Genomic DNA, 24,937 nt, shown 5'->3' with positions numbered 1-24,937 from the left:
TTGCGCTGGTTTAATAACTGGTCATCTTTCTGACCGCTTACATTGGCTGTCAGATCTAATAGTGATGTTTTTCCCTCCCTTGGGATAATCCTGGTCTCTTTCACCTTAGTAGCACATACAAAAACATCGGTTGCTTTCTTTGGCTCATTTGAAGCAGGATTATTACATACCAAGTGTGATAATTTCTGATTCTCTATATTCTGATTGGCCAGATTGGTGCATGTTATATTTCCTAATCCTACATGTTGTTGCTGCATCGGCCTAATATGAGAGACTGGATCGGGGCTCTTGAGTCAATCACATTCGTTTAAATCAGATAATGCCGAGAAGCAGTTTTCCAAATTTAACCCCCAGTCACCACTAGGACCACCCCTAGCCCTTCTAGATCCAACCACTGACCACTTAGTTCTAAGAATACTGGGTTTTGCCAGTAGGCCTCTTCTACTGTAGAAGAAGTCCAGCGTTAGCGGCACTATTTCTGCCGTTCTGCGTTGGGGTGGTAGAATATTTTGTAGGATGTCTGGTAATACATCTGGACCCTTTAGGTTTAGTACCACACAATCCCCGGCAAATTTCTTGGGTTTGGACCCTATCCACTTTACTCTTCTTGCAGTTAACAGATCATCAGACAACTTTTCTTTACCCCAAGGAGTTGCTTGAATATTATTGCCTAACCACTGCAATGATTTATTTAGGAGGGAATCTGGAGTCTCAATCTGATCTTTTTTCAATGGTGGGACGCTTGCAAGTACTAAAACTAGAGGTGACGCTTCTACTATCAGCTCTACAGGATTTAATTCTGGGAGGGAATCAGATGTAAAAACATTCTCTTGTGTTGGAGGGGGAACTACAACTGTAGGGTTGTTAGGATCGGTTTTAGCACTAATTGCACCAGTCTGCGTTGGTACAGATGTAGCTCTTATGTTCTCGATCATATTCACCTGGAGCTCATCTATTTTGTTTATGATCGGGTTCGGAATATCCCCCATATTATCATTTGTTGTTTTTATAAGGGACTCCAGTTTATGTACTTTGTCGGACAAGTGATCAATTTTGGATATGAGCGGTTTAATTATTCGTACAATCCTAGATTCTAACATGCCCATAAATTTGTTCGATAACAAATCATCCCAATCTATAGTGCTACTCCCTTCCTCCCTTATGTCATCAATTACATTCTTGTGTTTGGTATTAGGTGGCGTTGATGGTTTTTTACTATTAGATCGTAGTCCTGGTCTTTTAGAGGGAACTTTAGTAGACCTCTTAGCTGCTCTTGGAGCAGGGACTGGCGTTGGCGGGGTAATGCTGCCATCAACTAACACTAAATCATTACAGAGCGAGTGTGTTTCATCTCCCGTTAGCAATTCAATATTTATAGCAGATTGTGGAACATTTATAGAAGCATTTAATGCTGAACAAACAACATTTTCCACACTTTCAGCATCACTGGGATTCATTGCTTCTGTGTCCAGATCGATTAAACGAATAACTTCTGTTTGTGCACAGGGAGGGGAGTCATTAAGCCCTAAAGAGGACCTCCAATCGTTAATTATTTTTGTCACCCTGTGAACTAGATAGTTCTCCATGGTATTGGCAGGGGTAATAGGTGTTTTCTGTTTAGACATAATTAGTCAAGAAGGTAAAGTGAGAGTCACAAAATAGCCCCTGCGTGTGTAAACCGTCAATTGTAAGTGAGCGCTGCGACTAAAGACTCACAGTGTTGAAGACGTTATTCTCCTGGTCCAGTCCAGTCGTGGCCAGTCTTGGACTGTCTTAGACTGTCCGCCCTTTGTCCGGGCTTCGTCTGGGCGTCCCGCTCGCGTCCCGCGACGCGGAGGACGGCGGGAATTTCAAGCGCCTCCGGGCGCGGTGACCCCAGGGAAGGTGTTCCGGGTCAGAGTGCAGTCTGGGAAGTGTAGTTCCCTTCACCCACCGGCCGCGAGGGAGACTCGAGCGGCGGCAGGGAGGAAACCGAGGTGCGCCAAAGCAGGTACGCGTTGAGGACTCTGTAAGCTGGTAGCTCAGCACCCCCAGGCAGGTTGTGACAGGTTGCAGGCAAAGAATAATAATGAAGTCTAAGGAATGGAGAGATATTTTTAAATGCCCTTCATTCCTACTCCCTAAACACTCCAATAGGAGCCTAACTACATGCTTATTATTGAACTTGGCAACTATACAGTCATCCCTCGTCCTTTGTGGAATTTCCAAACCAAGATGAACGTCTGACCATTATCAATTGGTTGCAAATATCCCAGCCCCATACCCCTGCTTCCTTCAATTGTACACTACGCCAGTGCATTGTTTTTGCCATTAACTGGTCAGTAGATTCTATCTGACCAACCTGTAGAGTAGGTACATTCCTCAGAACCACGACCAATGGTGTGGCAGCAGGTGGAAGATTTACTACCCTAGGATCGTATCTAGCCAAGCTGTTTACCTACCAGGAGTGTCCTGCTGTAAAATCACGACCAGTACCCACGGGGACTGTAATTAATTGGTTGTCTATACCAGACATAAGGTTGTTTTGTAATGTATTGCTAAATAACCTAGCACAGGATCTATCTCCCTCCACCCTGGGAGTACTCGGGATGAGCTGGGCAAATTCACTGAATGTATTCCCCACCTCGCCCACGCCACCTTCCTGAGCCACTATACCAACATCAGAAGCAATGACCACCCCTCTATTCCCACTAGACAAAATGGGCAGTGGGTTAGTTGTTAAAGGAATGGCAGATGGACGATTAGACATTGTGGGGTTACATATCACATTAGGTATCGTTTCGGGGGGCCGGTTATTTTCCCCCAATAAGGCCACGATAGAACCATGATGAGACACAGCAAGAAGTTCAAGATTGGTTATTTTCTCCTCAATTACTGTCAGTCTCTCAAGAATTGGGGATAAGGATGCCGATTTAAGGGCCCCCATTCTAGCCCATAGCCTCTCTTCAGTTTCAAGTGTGGGAATGCCAACTGAGTCCATATGTTGAATGCCAGATGTAAGAATGGTAGACTGAGGCTCAGTAGTCACTGGCACTATTAAAGGCGCCGACGCACTATTCTTGCTTGCTTTGGGCATCTTTGCATTTTTTTGCCTTTGGGGGCCCCTTCCCGCTTCCTCTTTGTGGCCGGCTCTGGTAAGGTTTCCGAGACTTGGGCCTAGGTTTGGGCACAGACCTTGTAGTAACACGTTGTATTATGGAGCTTGATGGGCCCTCTTGCACCAGTTCATGAGGGGCAGGATTAGTTGGTAGCTCCATTATTGTAGGAATGTCCAACGGTGTAAATGGAGTCTGGCTGGAACCTCCTGCCGAGTTGAGGGAATCTAAACCTGTGACCAGGCAGCGTTCTGGCGAGCGTGCAAGCATCAAAACACCCAGAGACGAACGTTTGTTTTGCAGGGGATCGAGAGATAAGCGCCGCTCAGTCAGGGCAATTTCATGGGCTAAGACAGAACTGGCTCTAACTAAGAATTGGTCGAGAGTCCCAGCCACACTTCCGCCCGTAGGAGCGTTCCTCCCCCTTCCCTCCCGGGAATTCATCATTAACAAGGCACAGTATCTAAAGTCTTGTGAAGAATCAAACCCAACGAGGACTCGATAAGCAGGAAGAGACTGACTTTGAAGTGCTGGACAACTAAGAGGGGGGGCCCGGCCCGGCCTCATCCGGTCTCGAATGGGCTCAAAAGGGCCCGCGCTAGTTCCGCGAAACAGGGGCAGCGAGGAGTTATGTAGGGCGGGTCCAGGTGCTGTTGCAGGTGTGGACCCGAGGCTGCAGGCTTCCTGGGACTTGCAGTTCCTTAACAACAATGTCCGTCCTCATGAAGCGGCTCCCGCGAAGCGGGAGCGGCGAGGAGTTATATAGGGCGGGTTCAGGTGCTGTGGCAGGTGTGGACCCAAAGCTGGAGGCTTCCTGTGACTTGCAGTTCCTTAACAACAATGTCCGTTCTCACGAAGCCGCTCTGTAGAGATATTGGATTTAATTGTCTCTTCCCTGACTTCAGCATTGTTGTGTTATCCCCAACCTGGTCCAGCAGAAACATTTATTGACCTTACACTTTCACCTTATTTGGTGATGCCAATTTAATCTTACCGCTTTTGGTTTATCTTTGTTAGTTCTTAGCCCTACTCACTCCATACCACATTATACAGCAAACCGGCTGAACGCAATTCTCTCCTCAAATAAGACAGCCATCACCCAAGAGGCCTGCGAGATAATCTGCCTTTCGGCCAGTTCCTGCGCATTCGCAGGAACTGTTCCACGAAGCACAATTACATGATGGTGTTCCAAGAACTTGCATACCGCCTGATGGAACAAGGCTATTCCATGAGGCTCATCAAGAAAGCCAGGAAGCGGGCATGGTTCAGCCCGCGTGAAACTTTGCTACAACCAAGAGATAGAGTCAACGCGTCCAATCAGAGGATGATTTGTATAACAACTTTTTCGACCAGATGTAATGCTATCAAGAAAGTCGTAAATTAACATTGGGGTCTCATGTCCGATGACTTACAGCAGGACGGCCTACCCCTACATTCATACAAAAGGGCGAAGAGCATCAAGGACCACATTGTTCGTTCAATTCTTGAACCTCCTGAACCAGTGACTGTCCTATTTATGTGGAACTTACCGCCCATTGTGGTCATCATAGATGTGGATCATGCAAGGCTTGCGCCACCACGATCCAGACAAAAGAATTCCAACACAACCAACATATGATTGCCCTTAAGTCCTACACGAACTGCAATACCACGCATGTCATTTATGGGATCAGATGCCCTTGTGGCTTGATGTACATTGGACAGACTCAACAAAAGATCAAAGTGAGGATGCTTCAGCACTGCAGTCGGATACTCTGCGAGGTACCTGGTGCACCATTGGTAGAACACTTCAAGAGAGTCGGTCATGCCCCTGAAAGTTTTCAATGGATTGTCCTTGATAAAGCTACCCTAGGACCAAGAGGAGGTGACATTGGCACGATATAGAACATTCGTGAATCAAAATGTATGCCAATTTTTGACTCAATAAACAATGGACTGAATGAGTTGGACAGTAGCCCTGCACAATTAGTGACACTCTGCCAATAGAATGGGGTTTCTCTTCCCCCCCCCAATCTAATATGTGGCACACTTCGTAAACTCGCTACCACTGTTGTCACTTTCAATGTACCCCCTGGTGAGGCCATTTATAAATCACCTTACATAGGTCCGCTGTTACATTTCTGATGTAATCTATCTCCTGCCGCATGAATGTTCCATTGTGGAGGCCTGCACCTACTCCTGTAATCAGTGCCATAATATCACTTGATGTACAACAGACGCCTTTACCCTCATGCTCGAGAGATACCAGCCGGTTTGTAATCGTTATATTCATATTAGCGCTAATATGCGGATGTAAGACGGACGCTTTTACCCTCATGTTCGAGAGGTATGCGCCAATATGGTATTTTTCTATGTTTACGCATTGTACACTATTTCTTACTTAACTTGCGCTGATTAGTTGTTTGAGTCACCTAGGGTTAAAAATGCCACTATTACTTTTATTTTGTGGAGTACATTTGGTATGGACGCTGTTTCTTCTTTTCTCCAAATTTTAAAACCAACTTAAACACGTCCCTTCCCTTGGGGTGTATCCTCGATTGATTAACGATTCACTGGCTGATACTTAGTCTTTTTACACGGGGGGCTTGGGGGAGGGCAGCCGACCCCTGGGAGGTCTCCTCCCCCGGGCGGTTTGGGAGATCTGGGTGGGGCCCTCCTTCTAGCAGATTCCATTTGGGATTCTTTTTGGCTATTTTTGGTAGGATAGGAGCCCAGCCTATAAATGGGCGGGGCTCCCGTTATCAGACACCATTTTGGGCTTAGGTGACCTGGTGGCCGGTTGATTCTTTAGCTAGTTTTTTGTGTCAGGGTTTGTGATAGCCTTAGTCTCTAGTTTGTAGTGATCTCTATTGGTTATTATGGCTGGAGAGGATTATCGTGTACTTGAAGCTATCCGTCTTCTCAGCGAGGCGGGTCGTTTGGACCTGGTGATGGGCGACCGGGTGCAGGCCGAGCCTCCGCGTCCCCGGAGGGAGGCATCGGCGAGAGTATCGGCTGTGGTGGCAGCATGTTCTTCCCCCAAACGTCGGAGACAGGTCGGGGTAAGTGAACGGGGCCGCTCTAGAACGAGGAGGGCGGGTGCGAGGTCACGTCGGGGGAGTGACTCTGGGTCGTCTGACCCGTTGAGTAATTTGGGCCTTTCTGTGGGCGGTGTGGTTTTGGAGGGTGAATTTCACACTGTGCCGGCGGAGGTATCAACGGTCGATTTTCGCGACAGGGCGGCCTCTGCTCCTGTTTTGCGAGGCCGTCGTGCTTCGAGGCAGCGTGGTTGAACACGTCGCTCTGTTTCGGCCTCCGCGGTGGCGGTTTCTGACGTCACTGGTGGAGGGGGGGCAGAGGCCATTTTGGATTTTGAATACTTGGCGCCGCGACCGTTACAGGGCGGTCAGGTGCAGGTTGTGTCTGATGTTGTCGCTCACCAGAGCGTTATCCTACAGACAGTTTCTTCGGCTCCTGTGGTGGTTGAATCGGATGTGGTGGGTGCTCCTTCTATTTTACAGCCTTTAGCGTTGTTGTCTGGTCCTGTTATTACTGAGAGTTCTGGTTTGGTTGCGAGTGTGGCGGCGGATAGGGACCAAACTAGCCCTTTGTTGTTTTCCCTTGCGGTTTCTACTAGGGGGGAAGCGGTTTCATTTGGTAGTGGTTCTTTGGGCGAGGGGGAATGGGCGCAGATGGGGATTTTGGAGGGAGCTGGGCATGGGGATGGGTCGTTTCATGTTGGGGATTCTTCTGGCGTGGGTCTTCCTGCAGCGAGGTTCCGTTCGTTAGGGGTTTTGGAGGGTTTACCTTCTTGGGGGGAAGGGCGTGGGGATGCCTCTTTTCAGCGGAGTTGTGGTGAGGGTGGTTCTTTTCATAGGTTGTCGGGTGAGTTTCAGTTTACTGGATTGCATGTTGATAGGAGGGTTGGAGCGAGGGGTTCCTTGGAGGAATCGAGGGTTCAGGATTCGACAGTTCAGGGCCCCGCGTCAGAGTTTATACAGTCATTGTTGGATCTTAGTTCGGAGGAAGAAGTATGCGAGCCGTCTCCTCCTAGGTTAAGTGCTGCTTTGAAAAGGAAAGGCGCAGGTGGTTCTATGGTTTTTACAGAAGCTGGGCAAGGTTTTGGTGGTAGAGCAGGTGATTTGACTTCAGTTCCTGGTGTTGTGTTTAGTAAGGGACCCGGCACACCAGTCCGGCCTTTTTCGTTACAGGTTGGAGTTCGCACGGGAGCAGCAGACTTGGCAGGGCGGCGGGCAGCCCAATCACGCCGAGGAGAAGTGCGGGTGGAGCCTGGCGCGGCACGTCCCATACCAACGAGGGATCCCGTCGTGGCCATCCCACGCAGGTTCAGCACGAACTCGATGGCCCCAACGAGGGATTTCGGCATAGGCGGTGTTAGCAGGTCAAGCGCGACCTTACCGGCCTCAACGAAGGAGCCCAGCGCCTTTCATGAGAGCGGGTCATGCACGACCTCTCTTGTGCCCCGTGGTTTTCGTAATACTGCATTAAATTTTACAGGAGACCAGGAGGTTGTAAGTGGTAATAGCGAAGGAGTGTACCGGCGAGTGCAGTCGGCCTCCCCGCCCAGGTCGAGTGTGAGGGCTCATAAGGCCCATGGTCGTTCAAAAACGGTTGAAACAGTTCTGAGTACAGTGGTTGTACCTACTCCTTCCCAGTTGGAAGAATCATTAATTTTGGATTATGACGAGGACAGCCCTGAGGAGGGCGAGGTGCGGGAAGTGGTGCCTGGGGGGGGGGGGCATTCTAATGTCTCTCACAATGTGTTGCAGGCACCGGTGGTGCGGAATCGTGCAGAATCGTCAAGGCCACGAGTGCTCGGCCCCTCAGTGAGGGCTCCTCGGAGGGCGGACGACGGTTCTCGTACAGAGTGGAGGATGGAATCCAGTCAGCCTCCTTTATTACGCCCAGGTGAGACTGTGGTACATTCTGTGCCACCAAAAATGGTCTCTATTGGTATTGGTGTGGACTTAGTCTCTAATGAAAGTGATGGTAAACTATACAAAGGTCGTGTGGTTAAAGACCAAGCTGTCGGCACAAACGGTGATGATATAAGTACAAGCTCTAAAGTGGATAGTGGCACTTCCACTGTTGGTTTGGGCACTTCTAAAAATGTGTTACACAGTAAAGAGCTAAAAATTAAAAAGTTGCCGTATATAGGTGTTACCAAGCCCTTGGGGGCTCATTTAATGCTCAGCACAAAAGAACGTATTTGGAACGGTGAGTATGTGGAACTGCTGAAATTGTTACATAGGGAGGTTCGGGCCAAGGAAGGTTCTAAGGAGGAAGAGTATGAGCTAGCTAAGCGCCCTAAAGTTCCGTTAAATATTGAGAATTGGACGGCGGCCTTTTTAATATATGCCAGCGTCTATTGTGAGAAGTTTCCTGAGCACTGCGTATCATTATTCAAGTATATGGATGTCATTCGAAAGGCTCAGATTACAAGAAATGATTTCGCATGGGCTCAGTATGATGAGGAGTTTAGGGCGCGCATGGCTTGGGACCCAGAGGCGAAATGGGGGGAGTTGGACACTGACCTTTGGCAGCATACCATGGGTTCGTCTGCTAGTGGTAGAACCATTTTCACAGCTAGCGGTTTTCCTTTAGTGTATCGCCCCTTTCAAGCTCGTCCCACCCGGGGAGGGGTGGGAGCCAGTTCTACCACGCAGTCAATTACAGGCACGTGCTGGGATTTTAACAAGGGGGTGTGTAACAGAGAATTCTGTAAGTTCCGGCACGAATGTTCCCAATGTGGCAGGAAAAATCATCCTTTATCCAGATGTTGGGGTCCCAGGCCTTCCGGAGGTCCACAAGGTTCACAGCAGGGTACAGGAGCTTATGTCGCGCCACAGCAACCCCCAGCTCCCAGGGGAGGGAAGTCATCAGCCGGTGCTGGGCCCAAAGGCTCGTACACCGGTTAATGTCATTAACTTGGCTGCGGCTTTGCGGGACTATGTGCCCGCGAGGCTGCGGTCCTTTTTGTTATCTGGTTTCCAATTTGGTTTTCGGTTAGGTTATGAGGGACCTCGTTTGAGACGTTGGTCAAAAAATTTGAAGTCGGCAAGCGAACATCCTGCTATTGTGCAAGCAAAGTTGGACAAGGAAGTGAGTGAGGGTAGGATGGCAGGTCCCTTTGATGATTGGCCTTTGGTGAATTTGATTGTGTCCCCTATTGGAGTGGTCCCCAAGAAGGAGCCTGGGCAGTTTCGGCTCATCCAGCATTTGTCCTGGCCAGAGGGTGAGTCTGTGAATGATTTTATTGACAATGACGCTGCCTCTGTGTCTTACTCTTCTGTTGATGTGGCTATGCAACTGGTTGTAACGGCAGGTCCTGCTGCTTTAATGGCAAAATGCGATATTAAATCTGAATTTCGACTGCTTCCAGTCCATCCTGAAGACTGGAGTCTTCTGGGCATCCATTTCCTTGGTAAATGGTACATGGACAAAGCACTGCCAATGGGTTGCTCTATGTCATGTGCATTGTTTGAAACCATTAGTACGTTTCTTCAATGGTTTTTTACTCAACGAAGTGGACATGAGTTGGTCACGCACTACTTGGATGACTTCTTCTTTGTAGGGGCAGCAAATTCATTGGACTGCTATAATGCTCTCACAACGTTTCAGTCCTTGATGAATCATTTGGGTGTACCATTGGCTCCCGAAAAGACCATGGGTCCTTGCGCGACCATGTCTTTTTGGGGAATTGAACTAGACTCGCATTTGATGCAAGCTCGTCTTCCTATTGAAAAGAAACAGAAAATGCTGGATTTGGTGGGAGCAATGTTGGGAAAGGAAAAAGTGTTGGTAAAGGAGATTCAAGTTCTGCTGGGGCACCTTAACTTTGCTTGCAGGGTGGTCAGGGCGGGCAGGACTTTCTGTAGGAGGTTGGGTAGAGCTCTGTCTGGTCATTACCTACCACATCATCGTGTGAGGCTGTCAGCGGGAGTCAAGGAGGACCTGCGTATGTGGATTTTCTTTTTACATTCCTTCAACGGTGTACCCTTATGTCGTGAGGTGGACTGGTGTTGGGATGTGCAAATATTTTCTGATGCAGCAGGCAGTGAGGGTTTTGGTCTGTACTGGCAGGGCAAATGGTGTGCTCAGCAGTGTCCGGCACATTGGAAGAACGGAGGCAGGAGTATTGCCTTTTTGGAATTGTTCCCTGTCGTGGGGGCTGTTACGTTGTGGGGTCAGGCTTTGTCCCACAAAAAGGTGCTTTTTCGCATTGACAATATGGCTGTGGTTCAAGTGATTAATAAACAGTCGGCCAGGGACACTCAGATCCTAAAACTCCTTAGAGTGTTTGTGTTGGGATGTCTGAAATATGATATTTGCTTTCGGGCCCTGCATGTTCCTGGAGTGGACAATGACATTGCGGATGCTTTGTCTCGTTCACAGTGGGAGAGATTCCGTGGGCTTGCTTTGGAGGCAGACGAGGAGCTGACTCCCATGCCGGACCATCTGTGAACGGTAGGCAACACAGGGTTATTCAATTGGTTCTAGGCTCCCTGGCTCCTTCCACTAAATTGGCGTATGAGTTGGCCTGGAACGAGTTTTTGGCGTCGGGTGCTTGTAAGAGAGAGCTGGCTTGGCAAAGGTCTGAAGATGTTGTTCAGTTTATTTTGCGTCTCATGGACAGGGATTTATCCAGAGTTACCATTTCTGGCAAGCTGGCAGGTGTTTCATTTATGGGTAAGTTGTTGTGGGGATATGCCCCGTCGGCTGGGGAGTTGGGTCGGAGAATGTTAGAAGGGTGGTCTCGGGAGCGGGGCTGTGTTCGAACCCTTCGGTCCCCTTTATCGTGGCAAAAATTGTTCCACGTGATTTCTGTACTGCCTGTTGTATGTACTGATCGAGTAGAAGCTTGTTTGTTTGCCACTTTGATGGTCTGGATGTTTTTTGGTGCGTTCCGGGTGTCTGAGCTGCTGGGAAATAAATCTGCTCGAGGTCTTTTGTGGGGGGACGTTCAGTTGTCGGTTAAGGGAGTTCATGTTTGACTCTCTCATTCGAAAACAGATCAGAGAGGTTCTGGCAAAGGGGTTTGGTTGGAGGCGGTTTCCCCTCCGGAGACGTGCCCTTTATGCTGGGCTCATTGCTGGAAAGCACTGTCGGGTGGGGTTTTGGATCACCCGGTTTTTCGACATTTGAATGGTTCCTTGGTGTCTAACTACCAATTGCGCATGGTACTGCGTAACGCGCTGCGTCACATTGGCTTGGACGATACGCTGTATGGTACGCACTCATTCAGGATTGGGGCGGCCACAGAGGCTTTTAATAGGGGTTGGTCGAGGGAAGATATCATGGGCCTTGGGCGCTGGACTTCTAACTGCTTTCAGCGCTATGTCAGGAGCGAATCTACTGGAGTGCATGCGTCCTCTTCTGTTTTGCCTGTCTGATACTGTTTTCTTTTTCAGGTTCCGTGGCTGGTCCTCGCGCTGCTTTTCTAACGGTGTGGATCGTGGGCCATTCATTCGTTAAACGGGCACAAGTTCAAGCACAACAAAGTTATTTTGGAACATTGTTAGGTTTTAATGACCGCTTATTTAATATTGTGTGGAAAGGTAAAGGGGGCATGTTGTGGAAAGAATTAATTCCTGCTCTCAATTCCTGGATGGTAGGTGGGGTTTGTCCTGATGTGCTGGTTCTCCACCTGGGTGAAAATGATTTGGGTTCAGTGAAGGGTGTCGTTCTTCTCCGGGCAATGAAGAAAGATCTGTCTTTGATACATAAGCAGTGGTCTGGGTGTCATGTTTTGTGGACAGAGTTGGTCCCCAGGAGGGTTTGGAGGAACGCTATTAAGCCGAAGGCGGTCGATAAATCCCGTAGAAAACTTAACTTGGAAGTTTCGAGGTTCTGTAGAGACCTGGGTTTTGGGCGTATTGTCCACAATGATATTAAGTATGATGCGGTTGAATTTTTTAGAGGTGATGGTGTTCATTTGTCCCGGATGGGGATGGATTTGTACCTTTTAGAGCTGCGCGAGGTCTTGTCTCGCTGTTTGTCGGTTCAGCACTTTGTAGGTGAATAGTGCGTTGGTTAATTGTTTTGCTGTTTTTTCCTTTCCCCCCTTCCCTCCCTGGTTTCCCCCTCCGTTTAAGCTTGTGGGTGGGGGGCAGAAAGGTGGGGTTCTTTCCCTACTCGGTCTTTCTCCCCCCTCTTTCTGGGTGGCGGTTTATTCTGTAATTGTCAGTTTTGGGCCAGGTTTGGACCCGTTATTTGTGAAGTGGGATTTTGTTGGGGGAAGTTTTATACAGTTTGAGGTTGTGTTCAGAGAATATGGGTCAGGGGATATGGATCAGTTGGTTTATAATTGGGATTTGGTTATTAGGATTTTGGTATGGTGATGTTATAATGTTATTGGGGTTTTGTTGGTTTATTATGTGTTTGGGTATGTACGGGTAGGGGCGGGTGTGATGGAGGGTGAGGGGTGGGGGAGGGGTTTGGGGATTTGAAATATAAACGAACAAAATTGGTCATGGTTAGATTGTTAGGCTGTTGCCGAGGTTGTGGTATTTGTAAATGTGCACCTGTTCCAATAAAGCGGCCTTTTTCACACTCTATTGGTTGTCATGGTCTGCTCACTCTCCCCCACCCCTCTCTCCCAAGGGGGGCTTGGGGGAGGGCAGCCGACCCCTGGGAGGTCTCCTCCCCCGGGCGATTTGGGAGATCTGGGTGGGGCCCTCCTTCTAGCAGATTCCATTTGGGCTTCTTTTGGGCTATTTTTGGTAGGATAGGAGCCCAGCCTATAAATGGGCGGGGCTCCCGTTATCGGACACCATTTTGGGCTTAGGTGACCTGGTGGCCGGTTGATTCTTTAGCTAGTTTTTTGTCCCTCCCTCCCTCCCTTAATTTCTGGGTTCTTCTTTTCTGCTTTTCTCTCTTTTTTATTATTTATTTGGCGGCTGTTTGTAACAGGTGGGCATAGGGTTTTAGCTTTGTTTCCTTGTCGCTTGGGACAGGTGCGTGGCGGTTTATTCTGTAATTGTCAGTTTTGGGCCAGGTTTGAACCCGTTATTTGTGAAGTGGGATTTTGTTGGGGGAAGTTTTATACAGTTTGAGGTTGTGTTCAGAGAATATGGGTCGGGGGATATGGATCAGTTGGTTTATAATTGGGATTTGGTTATTAGGATTTTGGTATGGTGATGTTATAATGTTATTGGGGTTTTGTTGGTTTATTATGTGTTTGGGTATGTACGGGTGGGGGCGGGTGTGATGGAGGGTGAGGGGTGGGGGAGGGGTTTGAGGATTTGAAATATAAACGAACAAAATTGGTCATGGTTAGATTGTTAGGCTGTTGCCGAGGTTGTGGTATTTGTAAATGTGCACCTGTTCCAATAAAGCGGCCTTTTTCACACTCTATTGGTTGTCATGGTCTGCTCACTCTCCCCCACCCCTCTCTCCCAATGCATGTCCATGCATCCAGCGTTAGACAGCGTGCACGTGCGCACCGTGCATCTCCCGGCTTCATAACCGCGGCTCGCACACTCCGCGGCCATCTGCCTTTCCAGAGAACAGCTTCTACCAGACACGCCAGAGGAGATTGCGCCCTCAGGTATTTCCCGCTCTGCAAACCGCCCCGCTTTGAAACTGACCCGATTTTGTAATGTCCCTGCAATCTGTGTCCGTCATTCTAACATTGGTGCCCTCTGTGTTTTTTCACTTATAGATATAGCTGACCTTTTCTGGCGGCATACAAGCGTAATGTAACGCGACACGGACTCTGGATCCTTCCCGGCCCCATGAGTGTAGCAGCATGTTTTACTGTGGCTGCCCTTCGTAAATCTGTCATTATTTGCGTTACTGCGTGTGCATTTCCCGAGGTTTATGAGCCCGCTTATTTAAATGTCTTTCAGATCCATTTATTGCTCATTTTCGTTCTCCTTGGGATGGAGCCTTTCAGCCCACCAACCCATGAATAATACACGGTAAATACCGAATTTTGGCAACTCTGCATTTTAAACTCAATACCAGTCTTTCCCCAAGAGTTAATCACTCGTTTTATCTCACATTTTAGGAACTTTGCCCCGCCACCTTACCCCAGTCCTGATGAAGACCCCCCTTTAAGGTTATAAGGATACCTAGCTTACATTTGGGGTCGAAAGGTCGACAATCTACCCACTTGCCAGCTCGCGCCACAACCAGAGGACTATCGCATAGGCTCATGGAGCATGGTTTTGGCATAAACTCAAAGAACATTTGTTGTTTTCTTGCATCTGGCTCTATGTTGAAGCCATCGTTTATTGTTTATTGATAAGGGTCTCACGACCGGCACCTTAACCCTTCCCAAACCTATGCACTTATTCTCACACACACCCCTCCCTTCCCACACCTATTGGGGCACAAATATTGTTTCCGAGTAAATGATGCATTTTCTTTGTGTGATGTACTGAACTCGCAGGCACATTGTGATTAAATAACAGTGTTCCTTCTAAGTGGGTGATTTTTTGCTTATGCTATGTTTCTTGCATTGCGTATTTCACCCTGTTTTTAAATATACTGTGTACTGGGACCCCTCCTTACATGTACCAGGGAATCCAGGCAGTAGTGTCTAGCAAACGGATGCAGAGAAGCCCGCGTGGGAGCTTGGCAGGTAACGAGAGATGGGAACACCACACTGGAGAGCCATGGTGGCTGCTTTTGCCCTAGTGGAATGGGCCCTAAGCCCTTCAGAGGGATCCGCCTTCCCTAAGGCATAAAAGATTTTTGTACAGAGGATAACCCATCGAGATATAGTACTCTTCTGGACAGCACAGCCTTTCTGTGCACCCACGTATTCTACAAAGAGTTGGTCATCCACCTGAAACTCTGATTTGATCGAGGTAGAGCAATAACGCTCTTTTTGGGTCCAGATGAAGGAGACATTCCTCTTCCTTGGAAGGATGCGGGGGTGCATAGAAGGTGGGCAGGGTAACTGACTGTCCTGGATGGAAGGGTGTTACCACCCTAGGCAGAAAAGATGCCCTAGTCCAGAGTACTACCTTTTCCACAAACACCGTCAGGTAAGGAGGCTGTGAAGACAGTGCCCGCAGTTCACTAACCCTCCTGGCAGAGGCTATTGCCAGCAAATAAGATGTCTTGATGGTGAGCAACCACAGAGGGCAGTTAAGCAGCTGCTCAAACTGTGCAAACATCAGAAAGGTGAGAACCAAATTAAGGTCCCACTGTGGCATGATAAGAGATGGAGGAAACACATGGTTTAACCTCTTCAAGAATCTCTGCACCAGAGGCGATTTGAAAAGAGATGGCTCAGGTAGCTGAAGAAAAAAGAGAAAGGGCCAAAAGGTTGCCCTTCAATGTACTCAGAGCTGAGCCCTGCTGGGCCAAAGAAAGTATAAAGAGAAGGACTTCAGATAAAGGTAGTAGATAAGGGGTCAATAGACCGATCAGTACAATATTTACTAAATTTGTTCCATAGGCAGGCGTATACCGATTTTGTGGAGGGACAACTGGCTGCAAACATAACCTCACAGATGTCAGGAGGGAGGGAAACAGTTGTCAACTATCACCGCTCAATCTCAATGCAAGGAGGCAGAGGGTGGACAGTGTTGGGTAGAGAACCCTCCCCTGCTGCTGTGACAGAAGATCCTCCTGAAGGGGCAGCCTGACCGGAGGATCTATTCTCATGTTTAGAAGCTTGGATTACTGAACTCTTTGTGCCCAGTCGGGAGCCACAAGAATAACTTGTGCCCAGTCTCTCCTGATCTTCTTGAGCACTCTGGACAGGAGAGGTATGGGCGGAAAGGCGCACAGGAGGCCTGATCTACACTTGCGGCAAAAAGCGTCCCGAGCAAGAGCCACCTTGGAAACTAAAACGCGCAAAACTGCTGACATTGGGTGTTCTCTTCAGAGGTAACAAATCTAACCAAGGCTCTCCCCACTGCTGAAAGAGACCTTGTGCCACCTCTGGATGGAGACGTCATTCGTGACCCGCAAGGCATCTTCGGCTGACCTCGTTGGACTAGTGTTCAGAGTACCGGCCAGGTGTTGAACCACCAGGGAAATGCCCTGTTGTTCCAGCCAAGTCCAGAGATGCAAGTCCTTTTGACAGAGAGTCTACTACCCTACTCTGCCCTGTTTGTTGCAGTACCACATGGTGGTAGTGTTGTCCATAAACACCTGTACGAGTCTTCCCTTTATCAACGGTAAAAAGGCTTTCAGTGCCAGTCAGATCGCCCAAAGCTCTTACAGATTGGTCTCTGCCCTTCATCATGGGTGAAAAAAGCTATATAAATGCTATTATAATACAATAAAGTATTCTATTAAACATACTCCATGAAAGAAACGCATTGGTAGTAGGCCACAGGGGAAGCAAACCCCAGTATAAAATGTAGCTTTCTGGTGAAATCATATTTAAGCATATTGGAAACTGTTTGACTAGTTCCCTCAACAAGAACAATTAATAAACTCCAAACTATGGAACCACACATAAGAGATTATTTAGTATTTTTTGGCTGGTTCACCATCTTGCTAAAGTCATGGAGGTGATAATGTCTGCCACTCTGGTAAATAACAGCCTGCCATATTCAGAAATTGCGTCTGCCTGTAGGAGATGTCTGCTTTCACAGTGGCTCCTTTGAAACCATAGTAAGTTTGCTGAGTGGCCGCCATGTTTCATGCAGCTTTTTAGCAAACTTTTTTGTTTTTGAAAAGCAAACTTTAAAAGCAGGAGTTGGTTTGAAAAACAAAAAAACCTAATGGTCCTGACAGTGGGATTTTTATGTGGCGGATTAAATTTCGTTTTTTGTGATCAGAGCTGCCAGATTTTAACAGGCGTTACCAAACGGGAAAAGGGTAATTCAGAATGTGTCTCCTAATTAGGCGAACAGTCTGAGGTGCTGAAACTACTGGCCCAATGGCCTTGGAGACGTAAGTCTAAGGTTTCTGGCTGTGACAGAGACAGGTAAACTGCTATGAAAACTGTTGGTTTGCTTGCTTTATTTAGAGAGCCCTATCCACCAAACTCGAAAGAACCAGCATAATACTTAAAGAAATAAGGTGGCCCTCATTTTAGAAACCACCATCTTTACTAAAGTGTGGAGATGTACACCTCAATATAGATATTGTTCTCTTGAAGCCTCATGCGGTGGCCAGTGAGCAGATAGAAACCTGGAAATGGAAAGGAAGGACAGTGTATATTTTCACTATATAACAACGGCTACCTACATGGTAGCAATGGCTAGGACCTTATGCCCCCAGATTATCTTTATTAGGTCTCTGGGCACGGAATTAGGGTGCACCGATCCATCATAAACTGTACATTCAACACCTTTTCACGTTTGAATGTAATGTGGTATTACAATTTAGTAATACTATATTTTTGCACTGGAGAGGCAATAAATGCCGTAAATCTCTTTAAAACACTATTATAGGAAATTCAATCTTATTTAACGGTAAATAGGCGGTAATAGGAGTTTTACAAGAGGCAGTAACGCAATTAGTAATTCAATGGATTACAAAATGTATCGAGAAAAAAAAGACTAAAATGATGGCTCCGTGGAGTGAAACCCAGTGACTTATTTTGCTGCCAGTATAAAATTGCATTTGGCCGTCACGACAACATCCGTGGAATTTTAAAGGCCTAACCCATCGATGAGATTTATGACGCTGCTATCGGGGCCATCACTCTGTGCAGTCTGTAAACAACTACATCTAAACTCCATTTTCAGGGCTGACGCACCTGTCCACTTGATGCACGGTGAGGGCTTGCACAGTGACCAGAGCCCCCTTATAAATTACCATCTCCTTCAACTCTGCTCTCATCCGGGTGGGCCAAGACCCGCTCTTATCCTTCCAAACATTGATCTTGGTCGGAGTAGAGGAGAAAAGCAACATGGGAAGGACAAAAGCTAAAAATAGAATTATTAGCTTTGCTTCTGCCTTTTCTGTCTTTAATGTGCTAACAGACGTAAACACAAACACAGACGTTCACACATGTCTGCCTGAACAAATCTTGTTTAGCATGTTATATGCCAGCATTTTGAACGTGGTAAGAGGGAAATTTTGAAAAACAAATTGGGTTATTGATTTTTCCTAATTGCGTACATTGAAGAGGCGGAGACTTTACAGCGAGAGGCACCTAAAAGAAGGCCATTTTGGGTGTAAACAAATGTGTGCTCTCCCGCCTGAATCGGTTCTATTGGCATGTGTAATATTAAAGGCAGCCCTATTGCCTTTGTTAATGTTGAGTTAAAAAAATATTCAAAATGTATTTTTTCGCGTATAATGTTAACAGAAGATAAAGAATTGAATGTGAAAAACAGTGTTATGGTTGAGTGTACTTTTCAAAAGCATGCCAATGGAAGCACTTTCTAGAGCCACACATTTATATCAAAGCAGCCAATAATATAAGGAGAGAAAGAAATGTTTATCCGAGTGGAGCCAAATTCCCCCTATGTATAATTTAAAGAATGGATAACAATCGGTCATAAACAGCTGCACTGTCAAGTGGTACCTCAGAAGCATAAAATGAAGGTAACAAGGAAGACACTGGCAGAAACAGCCTGGTGGTGCTTAAAAAGGAGATACCTTAACACATGAAAAGTGAAACAACCAAAACACAAAAGCAAATCCATACGAAAAAAGATTTGATTTCATTTACTTGCATTGGGCGACAGTCCCTTATAATAAATATGAACACCAGCAGCAGTTGAATACAACCCCGTGACTTAAAAACGAATGAACACAATGTCCACTTCCATTACAGCCTGTACAATAAAAAAATGTGTCGGAGTACGGGTGAAGATGCAGTACTGAAGGGTTTTCCTTGTAACAAAACAGTGTTTGCAGCAGCTTTTAAAGCTATAAACACATGCAAATTCGCCAGATATTTTCGCGAAAAACAAACAATGAACTGAAGATTCCCATTTCATCCATCCCAGAGTTTTACTGCTTAGATACGTCAATCATCAGCCCGCAACAATCATAATTATAATGGCTAAGCAAATTAGCAGGTGGGCAATTGGCACCTAATTATGCGTTTGGCATCTTGGGATGGGAAAACCAAACTAATAGTGCACACTACAGCCCATTTCAACATAGGCAAACAGCGCTCGTGCCTTGTTTGACGCCGCTATTTGCGCAACGTTTCACCAGTCGCGAATTGTGGTAGAAAACCCTTATGATTTGCACACCCATTGTAACTGGACCACTGGCCTGATCGGTATCGGGGCCCAACTCTTGTCTGAAATCTTTGCAACTTGTTCTTAAATTTAAATTTGGCATTGGCAACACAAATAACTTTTTGCAGCAAATCTAGCTTATTTTTTACTTTAGCCATCTCTGCTGTCGGGGATAAATATTCTTGCCTTTTAAAAGCATATCAGTATTAAAAATGCGGAGGCGTAACAAAGTAGCCTACGGTTCGCTTCAAGTACGTTCACATGCAGCTGTACAACTCATGCATGTATGTGAATGGGTCTGATATAATTGCAGATTATATACAGATTTAATGCTGTGCGGACATACATTGTCACTTTTATTATCTGTTAGGAAACGCGTGCACCACCTTGATTAATACGTTTTCCTTTTACATGCAATGTATGCTTTTGTAAGAAACAGGTCAGCTTGTAACATGCATAATATGTCTTAAAAAATTAATAAACAGATCAAACAAAAAAATCAAAGTAGCTTAAGTGTAGCTGACGAAGAACTCATTAAATAAACTCCTACGTTGCCTTTAAACTTGTCCAAATGAAGGAATAAGTCGGATATTTGCTGGAGGAAGCAGAATTCAGAGCTGTACCTTGTGAGCTTGATTCCAGCTCTTGGTCTGTGACGAGCTGAAGGATATCCGAGACCACAATCTGATGGCCATCATCTTCATCATCGCAGGATCTACTTTTTGTTGTGAAGCAGCCACAATTCTCGGTTTCTTTGCATGGGAGAAACCTCCAACACTCAGACATGAACCCTGCCCGTGCTTCCTGTGATGAAAAGAAAACAAAAAAATGACTTAAATGCAGGTTGTAGTATTGCAGATTTTTGAGCATATGGGTCAAACAGGAGTTTCTGCCAGGCTTCCTTCTGAGGATGGCTTAGGCCCGCTGAGGGTGAGGAATCCCAAATCATGTAGAAAGAACAGTTGCGTGCACTTCAACTATAAAAAGACCTCTACCCACAACCCCCCACAACCTGTTCCTCGAAGAAACTGGAACAAAATCACAGCCGACCAACTCTTCACATCGCTTAATCAAAACCCATCTGCCATATCATCGGACCCAAACCAAGCTGCCACCAACCTCACACAATGGATCACCCACAGCACCGACAAATTAGCACCACTGAAAAACCACCAGACTAAACAAGGTAGCAAAATGGCCCCCTGGTTCAACGATGACCTTAAGAAATCCAAGAAGTTACGTCGTACTCTCGAGAAAACCTGGAGAAAAAACCCAACCACTGACAACCTGACCACCTTCAAGGACGCCACCCGCAAACACCACCAATTGATCCGATCCACCAAGAAATCAGCATTCAAGGATCGACTCGACAACAACGCCCACAACAGCAAGGAACTATTCAACATCGTCAAAGAATTTACCAACCCCACCGCCGGCACAAACGACATCACTCCCTCCCAAGACCTCTGTGACTCCTTATCCTCCTTCTTCCATGACAAAATCACCGACATACATAACAGCTTTGAAAACCAGTTCGAAGAACAGTCCACTCCACCCACCTCCGAACCAATACAGAACTCGCACAACCTGCACATCTGGAACCCAATCACTACTGAAGACACCATCGGCCTGATGAACTCCATCCACTCAGGATCGCCAACCGACCCATGTCCCCACATCTTCAACAAAGCAGACTCCATCATCGCACCCCATCTCCGCGATATCATCAACTGTTCCTTCAACTCCGCTACCTTCCCAGAAAGCTGGAAACATGCCGAACTCAGCGCCCTTCTGAAGAAACCCACAGCAGACCCCTCTGAACTTAAAAACTACCGCCCCATCTCACTCCTCCCATTCCCTGCCAAAGTCATTGAGAAAGCCATCAATAGTCAGCTCGCCGCCTTCCTTGAATCCAACAATTCCCTCGACACCTCACAGTCCGGCTTCCGAGCCAAACACAGCACCGAAACCGCCCTCATCGCAGCTACAGACGACATCTGAACACTACAGGACAACGGAGAAACAGTTGCCCTCATCCTACTTGACCTCTCCGCCGCCTTCGACACAGTCTGTCATAGCACACTCATACAACGCCTCAGCAACGTCGGAATACAAGGAAAAGCTTTGGACTGGATCATCTCGTTCCTCGCCGGGAGAACACAGAGAGTCCGACTCCCCCCATTCATTTCAAAGGCCACCGAAGTCATCTGCGGAGTACCACAAGGATCATCACTCAGTCCCACCCTCTTCAACGTCTACATGAGTCCCCTCGCTTCCATCGCGCGACAACACAACCTCAACATCATCTCCTACGCAGACGACACCCAGCTGATCCTCTCCCTCACCAAAGACCCAAACACCGCCAAAACCAACCTACACGAAGGAATGAAAGAAGTAGCCGAATGGATGAAGAACAGCCGGTTGAAACTAAACTCGGACAAAACGGAAGTCCTCATCCTAGGATCATCTCCCTCTGCCTGGGACGACTCATGGTGGCCACCGGCCCTGGGTACAGCACCCACACCTACAGACCACCCACGTAACCTGGGCTTTATCCTAGACTCCTCCCTCTCGATGACCAAACAAGTCAGCGCCGTCTCATCTTCATGCTTCAACGTCCTTCGCATGCTCAAAAAAATCTTCCGTTGGATCCCCACCGAAACAAGAAAGACTGTCACTCAAGCACTGGTCACTAGTCGACTGGACTACGGAAACACCCTCTACGCCGGAACCACAGCCAAACTACAGAAAAAACTCCAACGCATCCAAAACACCTCAGCCAGACTCATATTGGACATTCCCCGCCAAGCTCACATAACCGGTCACCTGAAAGACCTCCACTGGCTCCCAGTCAACAAGAGAATAACGTTCCGTCTCCTCACCCACGCTCACAAGGCCCTCTACGACTTAGGACCCGAATGCCTCAACACACGACTATCATTCTACACACCCACCCGCCAACTGCGTTCATCCAATCAAGCTCTCGCCGCAGTTCCGCGCATCCATGGATCCACCATGGGAGGAAGATCCTTCTCCTACTTAGCGGCCAAAACCTGGAACTCTCTCCCCACCCACCTCCGCCTTACACAGAACCACCTTTCCTTCAGAAAGCAACTAAAAACCTGGCTATTTGATAAGTAATACACACACCTTCCCCCCAAGCGCCTTGAGACCCTCTGGGTGAGTAGAGCGCTATACAAATGTCAGAACTTGAACTTGAACGAGCAGTGCCTCCAGGGAAGGTGGTGCAAGGTTACCCCTTTGGCTGTGTATGCATGAGAAGATTGTTTTTCAGCTCCACATGTTTTATAGAAAGAGAAAGACTAGTGGTAGCTAAAGGAATCAAAAGACTATGAAAGCAACGGAAACACTTGGCACAGTACAGAGCTATGGAACAAACCATTTGAGCAAAGCAACTGGGATAGACCAATTGAAGAAATTATATATGGAGCAAACCAACAAGATCTATTAACTACACCTGTGGGGAGGCAAGGGATACAGCAGTGGTGCTGTAAACTCTGTGCAAAACCACAAGTACCCAAGTATTCGGGGCTCTGCCAAGGAGTAAAGTACCCTAAGATTCGTATGTCCCTGTGATCACAGTTAGGGCCCTTGTAAAGATATGTACATGTCACTGAGTTATGAGGTGGATCCGAAGCAGTTTGTAAAAGTTTGGGTTCATGGAAGGCTACAAGCGGGATAGAAGCTGCCAGTAAGGAAGAGGCCACTAGAGTGAGCCAGACACAACAGAGATGTTACAGATGGCAAGCCAGGGAAACGTTTCAAGCTGTTGGCACCAGGAGATGACGAGGGCCCAAGATGACAGGAGATGAGTTAGGCAGGAAGGCGCCCCCCTTTCTCTTATGTCTGTAACTGAAGTGGGACATAAACAGTGTGAATGTGAGAAGGAAGGCTGTGCCGAAGGCGTGACGTTCCATAAATAGTCACTGGGTGCTGCAGAGTTAGGGCCTTAGGGACAAGGAAAAACATGAAATGTCTCTAGAGTTGATTCTGGATGTCTCTGGGGAACCTGTGCCAGATGTATGGCGAATCGCTGTGGACTGAGGCATGCAGTTGAAGGATTCACCCAATCCATCCCAGGCAATAGAGGTATAGCATAACAATCTATTTAGTAGTCTAGGTCTAGAAGTGGGCCTTACTGAGATAGCACAGTCGGAAAATGGGGAGAAATGTAGGGGGCACCACTGAGAAGATCTAGCCCTTAGCATATGGAATTCCCTACCTAGATCTTGCAGACAACACAGGTTCAACTTCACTCAAGAATTACCAGAAGCAGAAAAGAGTAAAATCTTGGCAGGTGGTCCCCATATATGTTCATCCCAGGGACCACTGTCCGCAGGAATAACCAGTCACAGGAAAAGGTATAATTTTTCTTCCAGTGAGAACATGGGTGCAACTAATGAGCTTCCTCCTCCTTTTAGAATATTAAAGTGAGGTCACCTGGGTATAGCCTAGTTCAATCCTTTTGAGAATCCCCATGGTGTGCATCGTCTCAAAGTTTGCATTCGGAGACCCTTCCAAAGGAAGTTTCCCATACCTTTCTAAAATAAGGCACTACCTCAGCTGGATTCTTTGCTTTTATGCCACTGCCTATTCCACCCTCAGCCCCCCATTACGCAAAACCTATGGAGCAGGTCATCAAGGGCAGAAAGTGAGAAGTTCCAGTACATGCCGGGTTCTCTCCTGAGGAGGGGTTGAGACAACCTACGGGATATGCCTCATAACCAAAATATTTTGTACCTCTGGCTTGCCCCCAAAAGGCAGACGTTGTAGTCCCCACCCAGGTCTCACCACACACTCCTCTCCAGTCTACACACTGGCTATCTAGGAACATATATCACTCCAGAAGGATATTGATAATATCCACACTCAAAACTCCCAGTTTGCGCATTGGGTAGTTTCCCAAATGTGATGTATTCATTAACCAGGTTAGCAAACCAGGGTATAATGAATGCTTCTGAGCTTTCACTTACGGGTCACTCACTGTTACAGGACCATAGCTTTGGAAGCCTAATCAACCTCCCATCCCTGCTAGAGGGTGGGGTGCATAATATTGGCCCGAAGGGTTGAAGTCATCCCACATTTTAAGAATATATACTGACTATATAAATTAGTCCCATTTCAGATAACTATGTAAATTCATTCCATTTGAATATCCTAAAAATTTGGCAGGGATATGGTTCTTGAAGAACAATGACATACGCCTCTGCATAAAGAGAGAATTAGCACTCCGCCACATAAGGGTTATATATATTGACTGTTGCCCATAATCCTTTAGAGCTGGGGTCAGAATCTCTTTCCTTCATTCAGTTCTTAGCAAGGGTGTCATTTCGATGCCAGGACTTACCTTCTCCGATCTGTTGATGAAATGGAAGGGCGTCAATGAAGATGTACACAGGAACCTCTCACCAAGATACTCCCTTATTCAAGATCATCCCATTTCCTCTGAGGTCCCGGGTATCACTCCCTTTGTCTGCCATGTGATAGCACTTCAGTCAAGGACCGTAGCCAGTTACATCAAGATGTCTAACTAGTACTAGAAACAGACTGTTGCATTGTTTATAATGTATATCACCGACCACTCATTGATCATAATGCCCCCAGCCCATTTTGATGTCCCACTGGCAGTTGAAGCAGTAAAGGTACAAATGAGAAGCATGTAAGATACAAGATGTGCCTGTTAAAAAAAAACGGTAATTATTTAGC

At 47.0% G+C, this 24,937-nt stretch overlaps 1 long non-coding RNA gene across 1 annotated transcript in view; it reads right to left on the bottom strand.

Annotated features, from left to right (window-relative positions):
- LOC147668297 (uncharacterized) overlaps positions 1-24,937 on the bottom strand; it is a 698,487-nt gene that overhangs the window by 583,822 nt on the left and 89,728 nt on the right. The window contains exon 2 of the long non-coding RNA XR_015304132.1: positions 19,834-20,014. This is a non-coding gene — a long non-coding RNA (uncharacterized LOC147668297). The remainder of the gene's footprint in view (positions 1-19,833; positions 20,015-24,937) is intronic.

This window comes from Lissotriton vulgaris, unplaced genomic scaffold (assembly GCF_964263255.1).
Source record: "Lissotriton vulgaris unplaced genomic scaffold, aLisVul1.2 SCAFFOLD_573, whole genome shotgun sequence".
Classification (NCBI taxonomy): domain Eukaryota; kingdom Metazoa; phylum Chordata; class Amphibia; order Caudata; family Salamandridae; genus Lissotriton; species Lissotriton vulgaris.
This window is presented reverse-complemented; position numbering and strand designations above follow the sequence as displayed.